Below are 19,856 nucleotides of genomic sequence, written 5' to 3' on the forward strand. Positions count from 1 at the left end.
CACCATACACAAAAATAAACTCAAAATGGATGAAAGACCTAAATGTAAGACCAGACACTATAAAACTCTTAGAGGAAAACATAGGCATGACATAAATCACAGCAAGATCCTTTTTGACCCACCTCCTAGAGAAATGGAAATAAAAACAAAGATAAACAAATGGGACCTAATGAAACTTAAAAGCTTTTGCACAGCAAAAGAGACCATAAACAAGACAAAAGACAACCCTCAGAATGGGAGAAAGTATTTTCAAATGAAGCAACTGACAAAGGATTAATCTCCAAACTTTACAAGCGGCTCATGCAGCTCAGTATCAAAGAAACAAATAACCCAATCCAAAAATGGGCAGAAGACCTAAATAGACATTTCTCCAAAGAAGATATACAGACTGCCAACAAACACATGAAAGGATGCTCAACATCACTGATCATTAGAGAAATGCAAATCAAAGCTACAATGAGGTATCACCTCACGCCAGTCAGAATGGCCATCATCAAAAAAATCTGCAAACAGTAAATGCTGGAGAGGGTGTGGAGAAAAGGGAACCCTCTTGCACTGTTGGTGAGAATGTAAATTGATAGAGGCACTATGGAGAACAGTATGGACGTTCCTTAAAAAACTAAAAATAGATGTAAACTAAAAACAGATGAATGGATAAAGAAGACGTGGCACATATATACAAGGGAATATTACTCAGCCATGAAAAGAAATGAAATTGAGTTATTTGTAGTGAGGTGGATGGACCTAGAGTCTGTCATAGAGAGTGAAGTAAGTCAGAAAGAGTAAAACAAATACCATATGCTAACACATATATATGGAATCTTTAAAAAAAGGTTCTGAAGAACCTAAGGGCAGGACAGGAATAAAGACGCAGACGTAGAGAATGGACTTGAGGACACAGGGAGGGGGAAGGGTAAGCTGGGACGAAGTGAGAGAGTGGCATGGACATATACACACTACCAAACGTAAAATAGACAGCTAGTGGGAAGCAGCCGCATAGCACAGGGAGATCAGCTCGGTGCTTTGTGACCACCTAGAGGGGTGGGATACGGAGGGTGTGAGGGAGACGCAAGAGGGAGGAGATATGGGGATATATGTATATGTATAGCTGATTCACTATGTTATACAGCAGAAACTAACACACCATTGTAAAGCAATTATACTCCAATAAAGATGTTTAAAAAAAAAAGGGAATGGTGGAGGGACCGTTAGCATACAGAACACTGGCAAGTTCTAATTAAATGTGGGTTCTCTGGATCAGGAACATAGTATATATAGATTACAGTTCAGGCTGGAATCATATCAGAAAGTGTTGGGAAGGAAGAGGCTTAGCCAGTATAACGTTCACTATTCCGAAGATTACTTAGTGGATGGCACGTACGGCCAAGGATACTTTATGGATCCCTGACTTGCTCTGTGTTATTTATGGATGAGGATGAGGTCTTCTGGCTCACAGGAGAGTTCCACAGGGGATCCTGCATGAGGCGGGTTCACCACACGCAGGGTTTAGCAGGTCACACTTTCTTCCTCACAGTCCCAGACATGAGCGGTGGGTCTTTTAAATAAGAGATAAAATATTTTAACGAAGATATCACACACAGTGCCAGAAACTGTACTCTCGCAGGGCACTGACTACTGCCCCATCCCCAGCACATGGGCTTTCAGAGAGGAGGAGGGGGTTGGTAATAGTTGGTTCTTCTGAGGTTTGTTTTTATCGTAGCACCGATGACAGGTCTTATGCTCTACGGAGCACGTTCTGTCCCATAGTTCTTTTTTTTTTTTTTAATTAATTAATTTATTTTTGGCTGCACCGGGTCTTCATTGCTGTGCGCGGGCTTTCTCTAGTTGCGGTGAGCAAGGGCTACCCTTCGTTGCGGTGCGCGGGCTTCTCATTGCGGTGGCTTCTCTTGTTGCGGAGCACGGGCTCTAGGCACGCGGGCTTCAGTAGTTGTGGCACATGGGCTCAGTAGTTGTGGCTCGCGGGCTCTAGAGCGCAGGCTCAGTAGTTGTGGGGCACGGGCTTAGTTGCACCATGGCATGTGGGATCTCCCGGGCCAGGGCTCGAACCTGTGTCCCCTGTATTGGCAGGCGGATTCTTTACCACTGCGCCACCAGGGAAGCCCTGTCCCATAGTTCTTGAAAGAAGGGAAGATATGAAATGTGTGCGGACTTGAACAAACAGGGAGTATTGTGGAGCCCCGCCTTAGTTGACTTGCTGACCTCATCCCGAGCTGAGGAGGTGACCTCAGAGTTGTAGAGTGTGGTCTCACCACTGCCAGCCCTGGTAATTGCTCATTTCGTCCTCAGCCCTGCATTCACAGCTCACAAGAGGAATGTCCTTCTCCTGGAAGAGCCTTCCTCAGACATTTCAAAGATCTTCCCCCAGTCTTTGATGCCTTACCTCTGAACACCTCTGTATAACCAAGAGGACAGGTGTCACCGGCCCCACTGGGCAGTTGAACTGATCAGGAAAATCAGTGGCTAAACATTAGTGCGGTCGTGGTGGGACCTCAATAGGACTCGAGCATCAGCTTCTCACCCTGTGCCTAAATGCTCTCCCCCGCAAGTGTGACCCAGTGCTGAAGGGTATGGCGTCACAGCTGCAAGATTATATGCAGCAAACTCTAATTAACCAGAATCTTCAGTTAACCAGATGTTCCCCATCCCCCATCCCCTTTGTACAATAGGAAAAAAAATAGTAAAAAAAAAAAAACAAACCCAGCTCATATGTTTTTCAAAATAATTTTCTCATTAAATTACTTCCATTATGGAAACTACAAGTATAATAATAATAATAATAATTGCCACTCTTCTCTGAGTATGGACCACATGTCAGGCCTTAGGCTAAGCCCTTCCCATGCATTTTCTTGCTTAATCTTTACAGCACCCCGGGACTTCCCTGGTGGCGCAGTGGTTAAGAATCTGCCTGCCAATGCATGGGACATGGGTTCAAGCCCTGGTCCGGGAAGATCCCACATGCTGCGGAGCAGCTAGGCCCGTGCGCCACAACTACTGAGCCTGCGCTGTAGAGCCCACAGGCCACAACTACTGAGCCCGCGTGCCACAACTACTGAAGCCCGCGTGCCTAGAGCCCGTGCTTCGCAACAGGAGAGGCCACCGTGGTGAGAGGCCCGCGCACTGCAATGAAGAGTGGCCCCCGCCCATCACAACTGGAGAGGGCCCGTGTGCAGCAATGAAGACCCAACACAGCCAAAAATAAATAATAAATAAATTTATTAAAAAAAAAATCTTTACAGCACCCCTATAAGGAGGCTCGTATTAACTATCACTTCACAGAGGAACAAACAGACGCTCAGAAAGTTTACAGCAAGTAAGCCACACAGCTAGTAAGTGGTGAGGCTGGGCTCCAGTTCAGGTCTGTCTGGCTTCAAAGCTGGTGTTCTCATCCGCTCTGATATTGCCTACCTAAATAGCACGAATAATCTCATCATTGTTCATCCGTTTCCTTCCAGTCTTTTTCCAAAGCATTTTTATTGAGAACATCTTATATATGCAATTGTATCTTAAAATTTTAGTTATTACAAAATAAACCTTTCCTCATATTATTATCAACATTTTTATAAACACCATTTTTTTTAAGATGTTGGGGGTAGGAGTTTATTAATTAATTTATTTATTTTTTCTGTGTTGGGTCTTCGTTTCTGTGTGAGGGCTATCTCTAGTTGTGGCAAGCGGGGGCCACTCTTCATCGCGGTGCACGGGCCTCTCACTGTCACGGCCTCTCTTGTTGCGGAGCACAGGCTCCAGACGCGCAGGCTCAGTAGTTGTGGCTCACGGGCCTAGTTGCTCCGCGGCATGTGGGATCCTCCCAGACCAGGGCTCGAACCCGTGTCCCCTGCATTAGCAGGCAGATACTCAACCACTGCGCCACCAGGGAAGCCCTATAAACACCATTTTAATGGTTGCATAATAGTACATAAAATGAATGTATCTGAGTTTACATAATCCCTTTCTGTTAGAAGTTTATATCATTTCCTCCAGAGTTTTGTTTTATTGCTTTAATGTATAATGTATAATTAACACTGTAATGAACATCTTTATCTATACAAATATCAGCATTTTGATGATTTCTTTAGGATAAATTCCAGGAATCTCTTATTGCCAAAATTATTTTCCTTCTGAGCAATAGTGGAGAGATAGATAATCAGAGCCTGCTATGGGCTGAGTTCACAATCAGCTCTTATCTTCTGAACCTTCCACAGCTATGGCTGAACATACAGAACCAGTGCTCAGAATGAAGACCCTGAGTTTCTGTACAGCTCCAAAGCACAACAGGAAAAAATTTCTTCAGTGGATACTGGGCTTAGGCAAGAAAGTGAGTTTAGGTAAAGATTTTCACCTCATCAGCAGTCTCTTGAAGAACTTGCTAAAATTTTGACTTTTAGTCTCAGACCTCCTGAATTTAAATGGGGAATGTCCCATGTTTTAATTACACTTCATGCACACTTAAGACTGAGGCTCAGTGTCATGGGATTGCCTAAAGTTGGCGTCGGTGCCAGTGGTAAACGAAGAATGGAAGTTGACAACGTAACTGTTACCGCCACCTCCTCCTTCCTTGTTTGCTTCTGTCCAGGCATGCTGGAGGAACCTTGGGCTGTAGCTGGTGCCCACATGAGTGGTACAGTGTGGCAAGAAATAGCAGCAGAAGGTGCGGTCTGTTTCTTAGGCAGTGGGCTCAGGTGAAGGCCTTGCCTTTAGTGCAGAGCCAGGACGTTGGAGAGAGAATACAGTAGTGCTATCAATTCCCGAGAAACTAAGAAAAAGCACAGGAGAGGGCACTTGGGTGGAAGTCAGGAGACCTGGGTTCAGATCTGACCCTCATACTAAATAGGGAGCTTCAGCAACTCAGTTGACTTCTTTTTTTTTTTTTAATTAATTAATTTATCTTTATTTTTGGCTGAGTTGGGTCTTTGTTGCTGCGCCCAGGCTTTCTCTAGTTGTGGCGAACGGGGGCTACTCTTCGTTGTGGCGTGTGGGCTTCTCATTGTGGTAGCTTCTCTTGTCGCAGAGCACGGGCTCTAGGCGTGCGGGCTTCAGTAGTTGTGGCTCGCGGGCTCTAGAGCGAAGGCTCAGTAGTTGTGGCGCATGTGCTTAGTTGCTCCACGGCATGTGGGATCTTCCCGGACCAGGGCTCGAACCCGTATCCCCTGTATTTGCAGGAGGATTCTTAACCACTGCACCACCAGGGAAGCCCCCTCAGTTGACTTCTTGTTTCCATGTCTTACATGTGAAATGGAAGGTTGGACTGGATTTTTGAGCTTTCTGGGATCTCAGCCCCTTTTGAGAATCTGATGAAAGCTGTAAATCTTCTTCTGATAAAAATGTGCATGCAGATATCATCATCATCATCATCATGGCTCTGAACATTATTATGAGCAAAAATTAACATATCAAGCAAATATAGAAAATTCTGCATGTATTTTTCAGGTTCACAGACTGTGTGAAACCTTGGATTAAGGACCCCAAGGCTGCATGATCTTTAAGATCCCCTTTTGTTCTCACATTCTTGCATTCTGTCAGTGAAATAATGATTTGTAATGATTCTCTGTAAACTTTATATTTTTGTTAACTAGGACAGCTCATTTCCTGAGAATTCTGGTTAATTAAAAGTATATATATGTATTGGGATTGACATACATACACTCATATGTATAAAATAGATAACTAATGAGAACCTACTGTATAGCACAGGGAACTCTCCTCAGTGCTCTGTGGCGACCTAAATGGGAAGGAACTCCAAGGAAGAGGGGATGTGTGTATACTGTGTCTGATTCGCTTTGCTCTACAGCAGAAAGTAATACAACACTGCAAAGCAACTATACTCCAATAAAAATTAATAGCAAAAGTATATATAATAGCAGTAGCTCATACCTTTTATTGTATTGAGAGAGGTGCCTAAATACAGTTTGTGTCCCTGAATGATATCCATTTAATGAATCATGTGAAGGGCTTGGTGAAGCCAACTTTCCCATTTATGAAACACTTAACTACCTGCATTATCTCCTTAAATTCTCACAACCATACTTTGAGGAAGGTGTTGTTATCCCTGTTTTGCAGATGAAAAAAGTGAGGCTCGGAGCTGTTGAAGGAGGTCATTCCATAGAGTTCTTCCAGGGGTGGAGCTGGGATTCGAACCCAGCTCCGTGTCCTGTAGAATGGGTACTCTTACAGGGCGTGCTGTTCTTTGTAGTAAACCGTTGACTCCTCTGATTTACTTAAATAATAATTACAGAATCCAGCTTGTACTCAAAATTTTTGACAAAAAGGACAAAAACAGTGTTCCTACGGGTGCAGCCATCCACATTCTCTTCATTCACCTGCACGGTCCTTGCTTCCCCACCCTGGGGAATGACCATTTAGTGATTGACTCATGTGAGTTTAAACGTGGTCAGTGGCCTCAGCCTTATCTGACCTGTACTGATATCCTGCGGCAAGTGAGTTGTTAGACCGGGAAGACTGCAGCGTGTGACAAGGTCCATGCCTTCAGCAGGTATAGCATCAGGCCTGATGTTCTGTCAGTGTGCCCCGTTCCCCGCTGGGCCCATTCTCATCATGTGCTGTTGACAATCTAGTTTAGGGCATCCCATGCCCACGGGCCACCTCTGGGCTGTCGCCATGCTACAGAGATTTATTGGAACAGCACCACACCGCACTCACGCGCTTATGTGCCTTATCTATGGCTGTTTTCGTGCTGCAGCAGCAGAGTGGAGCATGCACCACAGAGCTGAAAATATTTACGCCCCGACCCTTTACAGAAGAATCCGCTGACCCCTGATATAGACCAAACAACTAGGTACTGTAGTTCATCAGATCTAAGACAACATGTTTGTAATACACGTCATTTTTATGTGCGCTGCTAGGAAGTAAAAAAGCATAATTGTAACATGTTCATTGGGAGACCACCAGTCCTGGAGACCCTGAAATGTGAAAAGAATTGTGCATCTTAGAATCAAAACTTGGTACTTTTCAGAGAGATTTTTTAAAAATGTAAATACAGATTGTCTTAAAGACTATTTTCCTTTGCCCGTAAATCGACCAGTCTGTGGACTCCTTATGAAACCTGTAATAACAGACATGTCATGGGACCCAGTGAATTAGAAAAGTGCTGGCTTTTTGGCATCTGTCTTCCCAAAGACAGTTGCTATTAATGAGTGGAGGAAATATTTTGGCATTGTTTCTCTGACACTATTTTCAACTCCTGTTAGTATAAATATTTAGGGTGTTTCAGTACAGTGGCTCGTGTGGCAGTAAATTTGTTAGTTCTTTTATCTTAGGGCTGGTATATTTGAAGAGCATGCCTGTTCTTAAAGTGTGTTATGAGGCTATGTACAAAAGGCTTTGTAGTCGTTTGGAATGGAAAACTTCTCAGATGCTGCTTATGGTCAGATTCTTACCAGTCTGAAAAATATGCTAATTACATACAAGGCTCTGAGCAAGGAGAGGGAACTCAATATTCCAATTTTCAACTTCCTCAAAACAAAAACAGGACACCACTTAATGGGGGAGCTAGTGATGAATGCTCGAACAGCATGTCCCTCGTTATGTGTATACCCGTGACCCATGATGCTTACACACATTTGCACACTCACAGAAAATGTCCAGAGAGCATCTGTATTTGCAAATATAAGTCATGTTTTGTTTTTTCTTCAAAAATAGGAATGTAGGAATTCTGAGTCCGGCCACTTATTATTTGACTAATTCAGCTGCAGAGTAAATTATGAATGGCCCCCAGATGTTGTTTATAGTGATTGGATATTTTCGGTTGTGAAATAATATTTTTGTGTGTGTGCTTGTGCAAGTGCTATTTCTTAATATGCTCTACAGCATCTGAATCAGAGTTTGATGGCAGAACAGTTTGCATGTCCAACGTAATTGCTTCTAAGTGAGCTCTTCATTCTTCACATTTTTAGCTCTAATTGCTTTTTTTCCCATATGTCTAAAAATAAATATTTGCAAGTTTTGCGTTCTGCTACTCATTGTAATACATAAAATATTTGTACACTGAGCAAAATTCACTGATAATGTTCGCAATGGGCTATTTAGAGAAAGTAAGGTTTGTGTGGTAAGAGGAGATAAAATACATTTTTATTAGTCTAAATGCCAAAGAAAGCCATTTATCGTATTTTGAAAGAATATTTTTAAAGGAGTGGCCAGATATTTGACCTCTGGGGCTATTTAAATAGACTCAGTTGGAAAAAGAGATCCAGAGTCAAAAATAGTCTGTTTTGCTATCTAATGGAGATTTTAAATGATCTCTGGAAGGTGGCAATTAATTTTCGATTATCAGGGACAGGGCCCCTCACTATGTAGATTATCCAAGTCCCTGACTTCCTGGGAAGGTCCCCCCTGCCTTCATTTGAGTTTATTCCAGCTCATTAGCACTTCCACCCGAAGGCTGGCAGAGAAAAGGAGAGGAAGAAAAAATGAAATCACCTCTGCTGCTCTTCATGGCCTTTGGAAAGAATGGATCATGAATGAAATAAAAACCAGTGGGAAAAATAAGCTATTGGGTTTTCTGTGTTTTCTTTTATCCTCGCCTTCCTTCGGTGACACGGATAATCAATAGTTGGCTTAAAGACTTTTAAATGAACTCTGCCTCGGAAGGCTTTGCAGTTATGATAGCAATATCATTTTTCTCTCTTTTTTTGGAATCTATATAAATAAAATTATGAAATTTTAATGAGATAAATAAGTCTTAACTAAATGGACGTAATATGTCTTTGAATAGGAAGACAATATAAGATGACAGTTTTTCTTAATGTATAACTTTAACACAGTTTCAACAACAAAAAATCACTGATAATATTTTTGAGCATTACCAAGGGTTTGAGAGTCGATCTGAGCACACCAAAATGACAGTGGTTATACCTAGGGAAGGGAGGAAGTGGAAAAGTGAGGGCAGGAAGAACATGGAATTTCAGCTTTTCCTATTTATATTTCAATTCATTATTCTCTTTACACTCCCAAAGACTGGGTGAATTCCAAAGAGGTAAATATTGCCCAGTCCCCATGCCGGCATGTACCTGAGCTTTTTTTTTTTTTTTTTTTCCCCCCAAACCTTCCCCCAGTCAGTTTTTTATACACAAAATCCCCCTCCCCCCCATAGTAAAGGTAACAATTATTTTTATGGGTTCAGATATGAACATCTGCTTGGCCATCATATCTTGTGATCCTGACCTGGCGATATTTTGCATCACTGAAAGTTGGCAGGTTTGGTCTCCGTCATCGTGTTTGCTTCTTAATGTGTTGCTGTATTTGCAGTTCACCCAGAACAATCTGTGACAAAGGTTTGCTTTTATCAGAACAGCTGCTGGATTTATACCACATCTCAGGGTTCTATTGGATGTGACAATAAAGTCATTCTTCATTGTTTGCATTACTTGGCCATCTTTTGGATGTGTATTCTTTGAGGCATCCTGGCTACATGCGTCTCGAATTTCAGCCCCTCTTTTGGACCACCAGGCAGCCCAGAGCTTTTGAGCTTTGTCTTGGAAGCTCCTTCCATCAATCAGAATACCAAATTTACGTTGTTAGGTTCCCTGGAGGTGTTAGAGGTCCGGATTCAGCAATTATTGTGAATAAGAACCTTGCAGCCAGGGTGAGTGCCAACATTCCAAGTGCGAGCACAATGGAAAAGAGAAGTGGTTTATGTTAGAATATGGTCACATTCTTCTGATTAAACCCACTCAAAAAAGACAACACTGTAATATTTTCCAATGACTGTTTATCATGACTTACGTCAGCCTTCGTTTAAATTGCTATTATTTCTCCTTAATGCTTCTTGGTGCCTGCATGATTTACGGCACTGGCAGCCTCGGGACCATGAAATAACCTTTCACAAGCAACACGCAACAGTAAAGAGCATGGCGTTTTTGTTGTTAATTATTATAAGACTCCTTTAACTTTTACAAAGTGACATAAAATATTGTTGAGGTATTTATGGTTCAAGCTACTTTTACATGGATCTGTTTTGCTTCTGGCTAGTTCTTAACTAAAGCAATCATTTGTGGTTATTAGGCCGCCGGAGATATTATGTCAGAACTAGTTTAAGAGTATTATTATGTATCCCATGTCATACACTACATGTCAGCACTTGAGTCTGTCTTTCAATAAAAACAAATGTAATTTTAGTTTGTGCCCTTTTAGGGATCGGCGATTTGTAAGCTAACCTGAGTTCATGCGAAGGTGTCCCAACCGTTTGGGAGGGAGCCTGTCTCGGGCTTCCATCATTCACTGTTAGTCTCTTTCCTGTGGATTTAAGACCTTTCCAAAACAAACTTTGGCAAAAGTTTAATTCAGAGTGAAGATTTGCTTCTGGGGAGCAAAGAATTAGCAAAGGCTGGTTAATCGCCCAGAGCCGAGCTGGTTTCGATTCCCCCACTAGGTGGGTTTTCTTGCACATTTCTGAAGCACTGCGTCTTCTGGGCATGAGGAGGGCCCAGCCCGGAGAAGGCCCTGCCTCACTGTTCAAAGAGGCCACCCCAACATTCTGGAGAGAAGTCTTGGGTGAAGAGTAGTAGAAACAAAAAGGAGGGGAACATGTTTGAGTTTCCACAAAACTACACTTCCAAGCAAACTTTGAATTAATATGTCACTCCCCTGGGTTCCAAATACTATGCATATTTTCCAGTCCTTGCTTATTTAAAGCAAGAAAGGAAGGGCGTGCCAGAAAGTTTTACAAAGAATGAAAACACATTAATGACTCATGTGAACAATTACTGATTTTCTTAACATATAATTTCTTAATTACTGTCAACCAAAATAATTTGCATGATAATATTTTTCCCTCTCCCCCATCTGTGTCTAAGAGCCATGAGATAGTGATCAAAGAGCCTATTTGATCAATAGTAGGGAAATATAACTCTGTAATTCTCAGTGGATTGATGGGACTCTGACCCTGGATAGCCTTTAGAATAATCACCTCCAACACAATGGGCAAAATGAGCTTTCCAGTAAAACAAACAGCTTTGAAAAGAGCTTGGGGGCATTTTCTTTAGCTTGAATTCAAGGAGGAAATTGTGACTTTTATGAAACTTGCATAAATTTACATGTATCCTGTCAGAGTTTTAAAATTAGACAACATGCCTGAGTGCCCTGGAAATGAGTCTGCCATCCAGATTTAGAGTGCTTTTAGCTTTTTTAATTAAAGACATTTCACAAGCCAACCCCAGAGAAAGAAGAGAATTAAGCATTACATAAGAATGTGGCAAAGTTTGAGATTTAATGAGTGAATATTACCAATTTATAAAGGAGATAAAAGGTATGAAAGGAGCAGTTATTGGGAGTTCTTTGCAATTTTTTTTAGATGTAAGAAATGGAAGAAGTGAAAAGGCCAGGCTGCCATTTGCTGTAGCCCTCGTTCTGGAACTGGTTCAGAGCTCGCAGAACTGACTGTGGGGCTGTGAGGCTTGTTAATGAGCACTTGTGGCAGTGAACTGGGATCATGGGTTTGTCACATGAATATATATATATGTATGTATAAAACTCAGAAGATAGAAAGCGAGAGTTGTTGCTGCCATGTGGTTGTGAGAAACCCAAAACAGTTGAAATCATCCTAGAGACCACATTTATTAGAATCAGTGCGAACCCTACAAATGCTCATTTTCAATTCTTTAATAACTGCTGATAGTAAAATGTAGTTATTGAAAATTATTTTTAGCTACACATGTTATACCGTTTAAAAAACTTAGACTAAATACTGTCAGCCCGTGTTTGCTTTCCTAGCATGTTATTCATTTATTGAGAAATTCGGAATGTAAAAACATCTGGGAATAACTTGGTGTGTGCGAAGTCATCTTTAAAATGTGTGTATTTCAGAACTTCTTTTGTGTATTTATTTAGAAATACAGGAAAATTCTGTAAACATGTTCTGGAATATATGTAACATTTGAATATGAAAGAGCGAGTTGGCATAACTGAAAACCCAAATTTCATTTTCTATAAATGTTACTCTGTTGGAGGAGTGGGTTTCTGAAATTAGAGAATTCAGATTGTGGTTAGCGATATTTATAGGCAAGTATCTCTCTTTGCCCTGGACTGAATGTGTGAACCAGAAATGTCCATTCTGGCCCTGTCTGGGGTATGATGTGATGTTTATGTCTAAATAAAGGAGTTAGTTTAATTCAGCATTTTAAGGCCTGAGTCGGAGCTGTATAAACCCTGTGGCGAAGGTCTAACGGAGTACCGCCAGAAGGGCTGGTAGCTCCCTGGTTCTGTTCAACAATTAGTCCATGGATTTCATAGCCGGGCCCTTAAGAAACTGGTACCATCAGCACAGTCATGGTGATTGGGAAATGACACGACAGAGAGAGGAGTCGCAGAAGGGGAGTTCTTAATGATTCATAATTTTCCCTTTTGGGAGAAAGAGAAATAAGGCCCAATATTACACAGCTCTGTTCAATTCTTACAAATTTCACATTTTGTAATCATTTTAGTAGTTTGAAAGCCTCAGGGCGGTTCCTCCTGCCCCGTGTTCCCTAATCCTCTTCTTTTTCTGAAATAGAATTCTTTGTGATATGAACAGAGCTCATATAACTAAGTTTGTTGGTACAGTCCAGTGGACTAGACCAGATGAGCTCTGTCATCCTCCAAACACCACTTTCTTGAGACTCTAAAACCCGTTCTATGGAGGAGGTTCTTTGGAAGCTCATGGTTTTCCAGCTGAGGGGCACTCTTGCCTTATTTTAACCCTCTAGGGCATGGGGTGGGGTCCTTTGAAAACCTCATCTCTTTACTTGTGCCTCACAGCCACTGTGATTCCCTCATTTGTGGCTTCGGCTCTGGATTTGATATGATACAAGGGCCATCATCAGAGGAATATTAAAATCAGTGTGTTTTCCGTGGGCAAATATTCCCTGGGTCTTGTGATGAACTGAAATGATAGAAAGGAGCTGAGAGCAAACCTTCTGGCAAGGAAATTAACTCAAAATTTAAACTAAAAACAACCCCCCCCCCCAAAACCCCTCAGTGTGAACAAGCCACAGAGATCTCCTATAACTGGAGCACGAGGTTAAATCTGTTCATTGACTAGGGTGTGAGTAAACTGAAAAGGACTCTGTGCATGTATATGTGGAACTCTGAAGACAGCAGTAGTTCCTTCAGGGCTGGTCAATTTTACACTCTGAATGATGCCTGAAGGAGGTACTGCGGGGAAGAGATCCCTCCCTTGAATTTAAGGAGCAAACCAAACTGTGGACAGTCTGAACTAATGAATACTTTAATAGGTATTTTGTTACTTTCAAATATTTGTCTATCTGCTAACAAGTACTTTGATGAATACGTAAGAGTTGTCCATTGCAAGGGGCATGAGCTGGTCAACATCAGTGGGCTAAAATCCTCAAAACAGTCTTCTGTTTTGAGCCAAAGACATGGAACCGGAGTCACTAGTTACCATCTATTTTCTTGAGAGTTTCGATGAGGTCTCTAGATCAAGGAAATACTGGAAACAAGCCAAACAGACGTGCCTCCGTGTTTAATTCTTTCCCCTGCCTGGACTCTCAACACACTGGGGCAAGTCTCCCACCCTTTCCCCAGTACCTAGTGTGTATGGCAGAACCACCTGCTGGTGGATGACTCAGAGAAGACTGTTTTGAGGATTTTAGCCCATTGATGTTGACCAGCTCATGCCCCTTGCAATGGACAACTCTTATGTGTTCATCAAAGTACTTGTTAGCAGATAGACAAATATTTGAAAGTAACAGAATACCTATTAAAGTATTCATTAGTTGAGACTGTCCATAGTTTTGTTTGCTCCTTAAATTCAAGGGAGGGATCTCTTCCCCGCAGTACCTCCTTCAGGCATCATTCAGAGTGTAAAACTGACCAGCCCTGAAGGAACTACTGCTGTCTTGCAGAGTTCCACATATACATGCATAGAGTCCTTTTCAGTTTACTCACACCAGCTTGACCAAATAGCATATTTATACACACATGGGCAGGTCATTGCCACATTATTGAGGCATATTTTTATACCAGAAGAACGAAGGACTGAAAGAGGCTTAGGTATGTTCACACTGTTTGGCACACTTGTGTTGACAGTAGCTGTGAACCTGGTGAGATATTACATCTCACCTCTAAGGGAAGGCAGTCAGAGCAGCTGGTGTTTACAGCCTGTTGGGATTGGTGGCATTGCAGGTGAAATAGTCTACAGAATACAAAGCCACTAATTTCATAGAGATGAGACCTTTGGTTGGAGATGATGCGGGCTTTATGGGTAATTTTTCACACCAGTGACCCCACTTCCCTTCTAAACTGTCACACTAACATTTAGCTGGTAAAGGTGATTCTGTTTGTCCCTCCAAGCGTCCTTTGAGTGGATGAAGGGAAATAATATGAGCCCATTATCACAAATGAAGAAATAGCATTATTGGAACTTGTGGAATAAAATGTGTTAATGGAACAGTCTGGAATAAACCAGTTCCTGGTTCAGCCACTGCTGCTACTCTTGTGTTCTAGTGTTGGGATATTTCTCCTGGCCCTTAAAAAGAAGCCGTCGCTTCAAGATTGTTGATGTCTACTCACCTTTGGGTAACAGATAATAGGTATTTAGGAAATTTACCCCCAGCTTTTTAAGATGCCTGGTCTGTTTTCTTGTTCATTCTGTTGTTGTTGTTGTTAATTTACTTAACTTTACTGAGTCTTCTCATCTTATATCCGAGAATAACACCTGCTTCCATAGTTGTCCTAAGGATCGGACAAGGTAATGTATGGGAAATGTTTAGCACTGTGCTCCTGGTAGAGTAGTTTTTCAATAGGAGCAATAGTAGTTATGATCAAGGTCACACAGAGCTGGAGCTGGTGGTGTGCCCCCTCCTGCTTCATCTCCTTTGTGTCCTGGATAAAGGTGAGAGACTCCTTAGCATCCTCAGCAACACCCACACGAAGATACGGCGGATACTGATCTCAGTGTGTGCCCCCACTGCGTAAACAGCTTCACGTTCAAGCCTCAGTTTCTTTAGCTTTAAAATGAGCGAGATGGGGGCTTCCCTGGTGGCGCAGTGGTTGAGAGTCCGCCTGCCGATGCAGGGGACACGGGTTTGTGCCCCGGTCCGGGAAGATCCCACCTGCCGCAGAGCGGCTGGGCCCGTGAGCCATGGCCGCTGAGCCTGCGCGTCCGGAGCCTGTGCTCCACAACGGGAGAGGCCACAGCAGTGAGAGGCCCGCGTACCGCCAAAAAAAAGAAATGAGCGAGATAGGGACTTCCCTGGAGGTCCAGTGGTTAGGACTCTGAGCTTCCACTGCAGGGGGCACAGGTTGGATCCCTGGTTGGGGAACTGAGATCCTGCAAGCCTCGCAGCGTGGCCAAAAAGATAAAGTAAAATAAAATAAAATGAGTGAGATAACCCCCCTCAACACGGAGTGCCTTATTCATCCATCCACCCATTCTTCTTTCGGTTGGGGTTACCATTCATCAGTTCAACAAATATATTTAGGGAGAACTTATTATGTATTATTGCATTAGACCTTGAGCCAAACTTAAGGAATGAAACAGACATAAGTCCCCTGGCCTCCCGAAGACTAGGGTCTAAGGATGTGAATAGTAAGCAGATATATCCATGGTCACACACAGGCACGCATAACAGAATTACAGGCCGTGATAAGAGCTACAAACACAAAAAGATTGCTGTCTAGATTAAATGAAATAATGTATGAGAAAATGCATCATAGCCTATAAAACGTAGGCCTTCAGAGACTTACTTTTGACCAACGCAACACCTGCTGTCTGTGGCGGCCAGCGCTGTGGCACATGCTCAGTGCCTGAGCTTTAGTGGCGACACCACCACTCCTTTTTCTTTGAGGCTTATTTCAGAAAGGAGAGTGGAAGGGAACCTTTCTGTTGAGTTTATAATAGCAATTACAAGCTGATAAGGGCAAACCATTCATCAAATGATCTCGTACCTCCGGACTTTATCTCTTCAGGTCGAATGTTTCCTGATTGATATTGACTACCATATCTTAAGCAGCTTTGAACAGATAAGCAGCTAGAAAAGAAACTCCTTTGAAGGGATGTGACAAAATTATGTTTTCTGATTTTTTTTTTCCTTTAAGGAGAGAGATTAACTTCTCATTGTTCTTCTTACAGAGCACAAAAGCTACAAAAGTGTAGAAAACGCAAAAAAAAAGATGTTCATGGGTAGATATTGAATGAGTTCCCACTGATGTAAATTATCATCTGTGTTGATGTTCTTTTCTTGTTCTGAAATTGTTTGGAAGGAACTTTCAAAATATTGAGAATGACCCTGTACCAAAGATACCTGGGAACACACAGTTACCCCAAGAAAAGATATCTTCTTGATTACTGTGTATAAGTACCCTACTAGAAGCAATGCTGTAAGCAAGTCTTGCAGGTTAAGTATAATTCATTTTCATAGAACATTATTTGTAGAAGCAGTGTTTTAAAGGTGAGGAAGGTAGGTTTCTGACCATGGGCCTGATACCCAGCTTTTAATTGAAACGACCATAAACGTAATTAGTCAACTATGTACTCAATTATAAAGTGTATAATTACATTCTGAACAGTAAAAAGCTTCCTAAAGTGTATATAAATCAATTAAACAGGGCAATACAGTAACCCATCACATAAAATTATATTTAATGAGATGTGTCATCTGTCACAGTGTTTTCCACACAGTTCTTATCTTAACATCTTTGTGATTCATTTGTGTCTTATTTTTTGCTGCAACAAATATCACAGTAAAGGAACCTCTTTATTTTGGCCAGAGAACTTAGTGACATTACTTTGAGCAGAGTGACACGGTATCTTTAAAGACAGTTTGGAGTGGGGAAGATTTGGGGACATTTCTAATGCTTTTTGGAAAGGTAATCTGGATTTTTCTACCTGCCTTTACTCGTTAAAAATTTCTCTACAGCAAGCTTGGGCATTTGTACTTAGGTTGTGGTCTTGCTACTGTATCCACAGTTGGTATATGTTGCCTTGAAATTAGCTAGATGACCTGTGTTTGCTTGTGTACTTCCTGCGATAGATGCTAGATATTACAACAGAGGTGTAATTAGACAAAACTGCTAAATACAAATCACTCTTGATCAAGTCCCTGCACGTTGAGAAGTATAGGTGGAACTAACTTACAACCATGTTGTGGGGCCTGTATTTATATAAATCCTTCAAGTTTTTTATGTATAATCAAGCAGGTCATTCCAAAGTAGGCTGACTGAGGGACAGTGGGATTGAAGCAAAGGAAAAGCATATTTGCACTTTTAACGTGGGCAAATTGGAAGGATTTCTAAAAGATTTTGATAAATATTTTCCAAAATGGCTTTCATTAAGTGGAGGTTCAAGAGGTGTTTGTATCTGGTGAAGATACAACAAAGATGCTGGTCTCACAAATTCTGACTTTTGCCTCAGCATGGATAATAAAGAAATATCTGAGTAGCTTCGAAAGGGCTAGCTTTCTAATAAGGTAGTGATACCACTCACTTCCCTCCTTTCATCCCCTTCAATTAGGTCCAGATCCCAAATGGCTTTTCCATAAGTGAAGTCAGACTCGTGCTGGGTAGTTATACCCAATCCTTGTTGCAAGAAACAGAACCACAAAGAACAACCGACCAGGGCAGGACTGCCAGATGGGGTGACCTAAAGGCCTTCTCCTCCATGTCATGGGAAGCTCACGTGGTTCTTTTGATCTCTCACTTTCCTGAATAATGTACTAGCACGTACTTTCGAGGACAGTCGGTTTGTTCATTTATCCATATGTCCAACCGACACGTGTTGATAACCAGCTCTGTCATCATATGTAGCCCTGTGTAAGGCTGTGGGACTCGTACAAGGAGCAGCACAGCACAGTGCTAACCTTTGAGGCACACACATGCGAGTGGAGGCTCCCTTGAATTAAACACACACTTAAAACGTTATTTAAGTGCTGTGATAGAGCTAAGAGAATCCTTCTCAGATTCAGCAGAAGAGAGGAAAATACGTACTATTTTTTCATTTCGATTATTCCCTTGAATATTTTACTGGAACTAATGTAATTGAGGGACTGGCAAGTTTTACAAGTGACGAATACATTAATCCCACTCTTCCTTTCTGCCTTGTGGGGTTGTCAGTTGAGTCAGGGCTTAAAAATGGAACTTGATGAGATTTGTTCTAAAGATGTTGACTAATACCAATTAAACCCCTAAACATCACACACAGATTGATTATGTCTTTTCCACTCTTTTTAAAGACCCAGAGATGCACCTAGTTAATAACCTGCTCCATGTCCTTAGTAAAGAGCAGGCTAATTAAAAATTGTTTGCTAGCTGGAAACGAATAAATGAAGAATCACATATTAAAACAGGCATCGTCTGCCTGCAGAAGGAGCTGAACATGGGCTAGCGGGGAACGAGAGGAGTAACTCTGAGCCCTCTTACACCGAGGATGACACGTACAAATGTAGAGTTGTGTCACGGAGACGGGGAGCTGGGGTAAGGAGGCCCTTGGCAGGGTGGGCAGCCAGCTTCATCTCCGGCTGTGTCCCTAATACAGACTGAAAGGGCAGGGAAGGACACGGAGTCTGTGTGTCCTCTCTTCCTCCCTCTGTCTTTCCTATCCTGCCTGTCCCTCAAGCCCCTTCCTGCCGTAAGTCCTGCACCAGCCTCCTTGGATCCGTCTGTGTGGCTCGTGAAGGTCTACAGCATTGAAGGTCTCTGCCACGGTGACGCATTTGTCTCATGGAGACGGGGAAGAGGATAATGGTCCCTCCCTTGTGCTCTGTCCAGCTGGGTAATATGGGACTGTTTTCAGTTTCTTGACCTTGCTTTTCTCTCCCTTGATTGTAAACCCTCTGCATATGCCCTTCCTGGAAAAGAAAACCTCTCATCATTGTCTCACCCCTCAAACTGGCCAACTTCTTCTGTCTTGCAGATCTCAGCTTAAGCATCACTTCCTGAGACAGGTCTTCCCTGATGTTTCCATGAGTTCAGCACCCCCTTGGTGTTCTCAGAGCTTCTCCTCTTGCTTGTTGATAACACCTACCCACCCACTTTACCCTCTCCCTCTACTCTTCACGCCAGAACCTCAGCTTTGTGAGAGGAGGGCCAAGGGATGTCGTGGGAACCCCTGTGTGCCCAGTGTGTAGCCTGCATATCCTCGGTAACCAGCATATGTTGAAGGGATGTTTCAGTTCTGACTTGCAGCAAACAAACTCAGTTCTGCTTCCCTAGAAAGCAAGAATCTTGTCTCATGAATCTTTGGTGACCCTTGTAAGGCTAAGTGGTGCCCAAGAAATGTTTGTGGAAAATAATTCTTAATTCTGTTATTATGTTATTACCTTAGCGAGGCATGAGAGGAGTTTCCTTTAATGATGTGTGGAACAGCGAGAGGAATGAACGAGCTTGGGCCTGTTTCTCTCTTAGTGGAAGGACTTACATAAGCACAAAAACACTAGTTTATAGTATTGAATGAGCACTCGCCTGTGAAGTGAGTGCCAGTTGTCGCCGCATTCTGCTTTACAGCCTCTGTTTTCTTTGGCTCTCATCGCGGGGAACAAAATCTATTCCTCAGTAGGGTCTTTGAGTAGGCTGCTCTGTGCAGGCAGGTAGCACGGCGCCAAGGAATTGAACGCCAAAGGTACATGAATCTGGGTTGCAGTCTCCACTCACGGTTACTCACCACCTTTGTGCTCCTGGGCAATTACTTACCCTCTCTAAGCCTCTGTTTTCTCATTTCTGAGTTGGCAGTAATGTTGCTACACACCTCAAGGGGATATTAAAATCATCCCTCGGGACGCTCAGGGGATTGATTGGTTCCAGGACTCCCTCTGGTACCAAAATCAGAGGATGCTCCAGTCCCTTATATAAAATTATTATTTGCATATAACCTAAACAACCTCTCATATACT

The 19,856-nt window shown here is 42.4% G+C and overlaps 1 protein-coding gene across 1 annotated transcript in view; it reads left to right on the top strand.

Moving 5' to 3' along the window:
• ARID5B (AT-rich interaction domain 5B) overlaps positions 1-19,856 on the top strand; it is a 189,355-nt gene that overhangs the window by 103,606 nt on the left and 65,893 nt on the right. The window lies entirely within an intron of this gene.

The sequence above is a fragment of the Lagenorhynchus albirostris genome, chromosome 16, assembly GCF_949774975.1.
Source record: "Lagenorhynchus albirostris chromosome 16, mLagAlb1.1, whole genome shotgun sequence".
In the NCBI taxonomy this organism is placed as follows: Eukaryota; Metazoa; Chordata; class Mammalia; order Artiodactyla; family Delphinidae; genus Lagenorhynchus; species Lagenorhynchus albirostris.